This window comes from Theobroma cacao, chromosome 1 (assembly GCF_053813885.1).
Source record: "Theobroma cacao isolate CCN51 chromosome 1, ASM5381388v1, whole genome shotgun sequence".
Lineage (NCBI taxonomy): Eukaryota > Viridiplantae > Streptophyta > Magnoliopsida > Malvales > Malvaceae > Theobroma > Theobroma cacao.
The window spans coordinates 16,647,604-16,653,638 of record NC_142639.1 but is presented as its reverse complement, the minus strand read 5'-3'; positions in this window follow the sequence as shown (position 1 = coordinate 16,653,638).

Genomic DNA, 6,035 nt, shown 5'->3' with positions numbered 1-6,035 from the left:
GAAATTGTTCAAGTTCTTCTTGCATGGCCAATATCCAGCTTTTCTCTTTTTCTACCTCTTCAAAACTTTTAGGCTTGATTTGTGAGATGAAAGCTGTGAATTCACATGTTTTTCTAATTCCTCTCCTAGTTTTGATTCCTTGTGAATATCACCAATGATTTGCTGTTGTGGATGCTCTTTGATATACTTCCAACTCTTTAGAAGATCATTATGTTGACTTTCAGTCCTTTGTAGAGTTTCTAAGGATAGAGGTTCTGCTTATCTTTCGAGGGAGTTTTTTTCACTATTTTTATTGTTTTCTAAACTCATTTCTTTCATTTGTCTTTAAAAGCCCTCTGCATCATTTTCATCAGCAAGAACTTTCTTTTGCAAGGCATTAGATTCATCAAAAACTACATTGATAAACTCTTCAACTGTTAAAGTTCTTTTGTTAAAAACTCTATAAGCTTTTGAGTGTAATGCATATCCTAAAAATATTGCGTCATCACTCTTAACATCCAACTTTCCAAGAGAATGTTTTCCATTATTCAATACAAAGCATTTGCAGCCAAGACTTCTAAAATGAGAAATGTTTAGTTTTCTACCTTTGTACAATTCATAGGGGGTTTTAGAAATCATGGCCCTCATAGAAACTCTATTAAGAATATAGGCTGCTATATTGATAGCTTCTACCCTAAAATACTTTGGTAGATTATTTTCACACAGCATGGTTCGAGCCATTTTTTTTAAAGTCCGATTCTTCCTTTCTACAACCCCATTTTGTTGAAGTGTTCTAGGTGCAGAAAAGTTATGATCTAACCCCTTTTCATTACAAAAATTTTCAAAATCATCTCCTTTAAACTCACCTCCATGATCAATTCTAATACTAACAATGACAAATCCTTTTTCATTCTAAACCTTCTTACAATGATTTGCAAATGCAAGTAATGCATCATTTTTATAAGCAAAGAAGTAGACCTAAGTGTACCTAGAGTAGTCATTAATTATCACAAAACCATATGATTTGCCTCCTAGACTAGTTATGTTGATTGGACCAAATAAATCAATATGCAGCAATTCAAGAGGTTTAGAGGTTGAAATAATCTTCTTGGTTTTGAAGGAAGTTCTATCTTGTTTACCTAATTGACATGCCTCACAAATCTGATCATTCTCAAATTTAAGTTCAGGCAATCCTATAACCAGATTTTTTCTCGTCAATTTTGAGATGGTATGCATGCTTACATGTCCAAGTCTTCTATGCCATAACCAGTTATTATTTCCATCATTTGCCATAAGACATGTTTCACAATTCAATTCAAGATCTTCAAGAAATATGACATACATGTTTTTTATTCTTTTTCCTATGAATGAAATTTTGTTAGTACTAATGTTTATGACTTCACATTATGTGAATCAAAACATACCTTAAACCTTTTGTCACATAATTGACTGATGCTTAGGAGATTATGCTTTAATCCTTTAACAAACAACACATGATTAATTTGAGCATGAGAATTCTTACCAATAGTTCCTATACCATAAATTCTGCCTTTTGAATCATTTCCAAAAGATACAGTACCTCCCTTTTTCTTGTCCAACTAAGCAAACAACATTTCGTTTCCAGTCATATGTCTTGAGCAGCCACTATCCATGTACCATGGTTGCTTCTCCTTCAGTTGAGCTTTTGAACATATGTCTTCTCGATTTTGCTCAACCTGCAAGATAGATTTTCAGTTTTTCTTAACTGATACCCATACCTTGATGGGTCCTTGAAGGTTAGCTGTTACATAGGATCCTTTTGGAACCTAAATCTTTTTTGTTTTCTACTTGCTTCTTCTTCTATAACAGTCATAAGATAGATAACCAAGCTTATCACAAACATAATATCTAGATGAGAAATTATCAGAATTTTGCTTAAAGTATGTGTTTTTTTTTTTTAAACTCTTAAGAGCAGTATTTTCGTCAATTGCTTTTTGTAAAGCTTCAGTTCTATTATCCAATTCCAATTTCAGAACTTCAAAATCTATTTTTGAATGTTCAAATTCAGTTTAAAGAAAATTTCTTTGTTCAAAAACAGAGTTAAACTCATGTCTTATCTTTTCCAAATCATTTTCAGGAGATTTAGTCTTTCTTTTTAAAGCCTTATATTTTGATGCTAGCTTTTCAAATTCATCATAGAGGCATTCATATTCTTCTTGAATTTCATCAATTGAAATATTAGAAGGAGCAAAAGATACCTTAGATTCATCACCTCTGGCCATCAAACATAAGTTTGTTTTTTCCTCTACTTTCTCTTCTTTAACATCTGAACTTGAAACATCACTATCTGACCAAGTTGCAACCACCATAGCCTTCTTTGATTTTCTATTTTTCTTGGGAGTTTCCTCCTTCAGCATGGGGTATTCTGATCTGAAGTGTCCAAGCTTCTTACAACATAGCAAATGATATCTTTCTTCTTGTTGGATTCATTTTTACTTCTATTTTTCCATGAAGAACTTTGTTCTCTTCTATAACCTTTCTTAGCCAGCCTCTTATCTCTTTGTCCCATAAGTTTTCTAAATCTTCTTGCTACCATAGCTAATTCTTCATCATCATCACATGATAAGTTATCTAATTATTCTTCAAGAGTACTTGCTTTTAAGGCAATGTTTTTCTTCCTTTCTTTTGCTTCTCTCTTATCTTCTTCTTTTTCTTTTTCTTCTTCTTCTTCTTCTTCTTCTTCTTTTTCTTCTTTCAGCTCTAGCCATGAGTAAGAATATACCCGCATATTTCATCAAGTGTGATGACATTTAAATCCTTAGCTTCTCTAATAGTAGTCACTTTTGGCTTTTAAGTTTTAGGTAGGCTTCTAAGAAGTCTTTTACTAGTTCATGTTCAAGGATGGTTTGCCTAACTGACTAAGTTTATTGGTAATGTTTGTGAACCTATCAAGCATGCTGGTGATGTCCTCACCAGGTTCCATTTTGAACATTTCATAATTATGAGTTAGATATTTTGGACTCCTTGACTTGTGAAGTCCCTTTATGGATAACTCTAAGTTTGTCCCACATTTGTTTAGCAGTGGTACAACTTCACACTTTGTTAAACTCATTAAGAGTTAAAGCACAATGCAAAGTGTTTATTGCCTTAAAATTTGTCTAGACTTTTTTTGGTTTTAGCTTCTGTCCATTTAGACCTTGGCTTAAGAATCATTTCATTGGTCACTGCATTTATGTTTGAGGGAATGAAAGGTCCATCCGTGATGACATCCCACATCTCATAATCCATTGCCCTTATATAGATTAACATTCTAATGCTCCAATAGGGGTAATTTGAGCCATCAAACAAAGGTGGTCTGTTTGTGGACTGTCCCTCAGCAACTACAGATTTTTAAAGAGCCATTAAGATCTCCCTTAGGATGTTAAGCTTTAAAAAAGAGGGATAGGTTCTGATACCACTTATTGGTCCTAAATAAATATGCTAGAGAGGGGGTGAATAACACTTTTTGACTCTCACTAAACTTGATTTCTGATTGGGGACAAATTAAAGGTCCATGACGACAAATTTGATGCAAGATGAAGGAATGATTTAAGAAAGAATGAAAATGAAAAATAAAACAAAGCAGACAATACACAAAGATTTATAGTGGCTCGATCAAAGACCTACATCTACTACCTTGATTGTTCAACCAAGGATTTTCCAAACTAAATCATTATAAATGATGGAATTCCCAAGCTTCCTCCAAGCTTTTACAATGGCTTTTCATAGGTTCAACCACAACCTTTAACAATGATTTTTTCAGGGATCAATCAAAACCCAAAAGTAACTTTTCTTAGACTGAGTTAGAACCTATACACCCAATCAAGCTAACCCAAGCTTGATCAATTCACTTAAAGTGACTCGTACACTCTAAGTAATTAAGGAGAACATAAACAAAAAAGTACCTATGATCACTAACTTGATCTGAATGGTACAATATGAAGTGTTTAACTCTAATACAAGGATTGGAGTGAAGTGCAGAAAGTATGTAGAGAGTTTTTACTATTTTTGGGCTCTTTTGATCTTGGAAGCATCTCATCTTATTCTTAGTCGTTGGGAGGGCCTTATATAATTGAAAAACCAACTCTGATGGATGTTTGACAATTTTTGACCAATGGAAAACAATTTGGAGTCAGTTCTAGTCGTTAATCTGTCTTCTAGCATTCAAATTCAAATCTTCAGATAGAATGCTCTTAGTCGACTAACATTCTTCTTAGTCACTTAAGTCGTTTTTGTCTTCTAATCTCACTTTTTGACAATAAGCTCTTAGTCGACTAACAATGCTTCTTAGTCGATTAAGTCGTTTCTGTCTCTGAACTCAGTTTTTGGAAGTGAACACTTAGTCGACTAACTATGCTTCTTGGTTGACTAAGTCTTTTCTGTTTCTGGACCAACCAACTTCATTTTTGAGTTTTAGTTGACTAACTCTCTTGGTTATCCAACTAAGAGGCTTCTGTTTTGTGGATCAATTATAGCCCCTTATTCTTATCAGTTTTGATATTTGCTTTTGAGTGATTAATTTATTAATGACATACATTTTTTTCCTACACACTCAAGTAGTAAAGTTAAATATCAATGAATGGGAATGTTGTATTATCATCAAAAACTAATGGAGCCAACACGAACTTGCATGCCTTGTCTTTACAAGCAACCTTAAAACGAGCTGACATGACCTTGTAACTGTTATATCGAACTGGTCTTTTAACGCCAACATGTTCAAAGCTCAATTCAATTCGGCTTTAGAGGAAAACATTTTTCCTCGATATAAGTGGTCATCAATTAATGTGGACTCCTTGGTGGTAATTGTTTGGAAGGAGAACATTTCTGCACCCAGAACAAGCCACGTACGAGATACCCTTGCATTTCCCCTTTCCTAATCACCATCATCAGGCAATTTCTTAGGCAAATAAATTATGTTGTCCCAACAATGGGGTTATTGTCTATGGGGTCATAGCATTGAACATCTCTTAAATCTACACCTTCGGCATGTTTTGTTTCACCTTCAACATGATTGCAATTCAGAATGTCACTGTCGTAAACCCAATCATCCTTTAAACTGTCATCATGCCAACCATCAAGCCTACCATGAGAATAGTCATCAATGTTATTTTCACCGACAACCAATCGTCTTCACCTTTATCAGATGCAACATCATCCTTGAGCATTGTAGTGTCATTCTTAAGCATTACAATGTTGTCCTCGAGCATTGCAGTGTCATTAAAAAATGGCATTAAACCCTCTACAGTTTCACCCGACCGTTGCATTGGTTGGACAAAAACAACTAATTGGTTTCGATGCACATGCTGATCGAAATTGTGCAACTAACTGTTATGAGAATGTCGTGTGTGTACCAAGGTGCACACACTCATGTTCATAGGTCAATTGCCATTATTGTAGGTTAGGGACTGAGTGCTATGGTATATGTAAAGTAGTTTAAATCTGAATCTGATTAAGGTGATTACCATGTTGTATAGCTTCTACATGTGGCATAACATTTGTATGGCATTCCTTAACAGCAATGTAAACTGCCAGAACATTCCTCTATTATAGTAAAATTAACGCAACATCCTCATCGTCCTTGATAACTAGCCGTGATAGCTCTCCGGGTATACTGATCAATGCATGTAACTTTTTTTCGTGATTTTGTGAGTTTACCCCAATGACATCTTCAACCAGCTTCATCAAGCCCACAAATGACAAATCACTCCTAAACCCCTGCATTCGTGACTTACCACCCTTGTAAATACCATCAACCCAATTACCACCATGTCTTATCACAAGTCGTACAATTGGCACACCGCTAAAATTTAAAAAAAAAAAGTGTTAAAATCAATTTACACATTACATTGCTACATGCTATGTTCTAAAATTTTGCTACACATTCTATTGAAAACATGTTGTTCTTACACGCCATGTTCAAAAAAATTTTGCAACTTTGATGTTCATACTACCATTTACCCCCCACACATGTTGAAATCAAGATCAACTAGGCTTTTTTTTTAATATTATGATATACTTCTTCTATCTAATACTAGTTT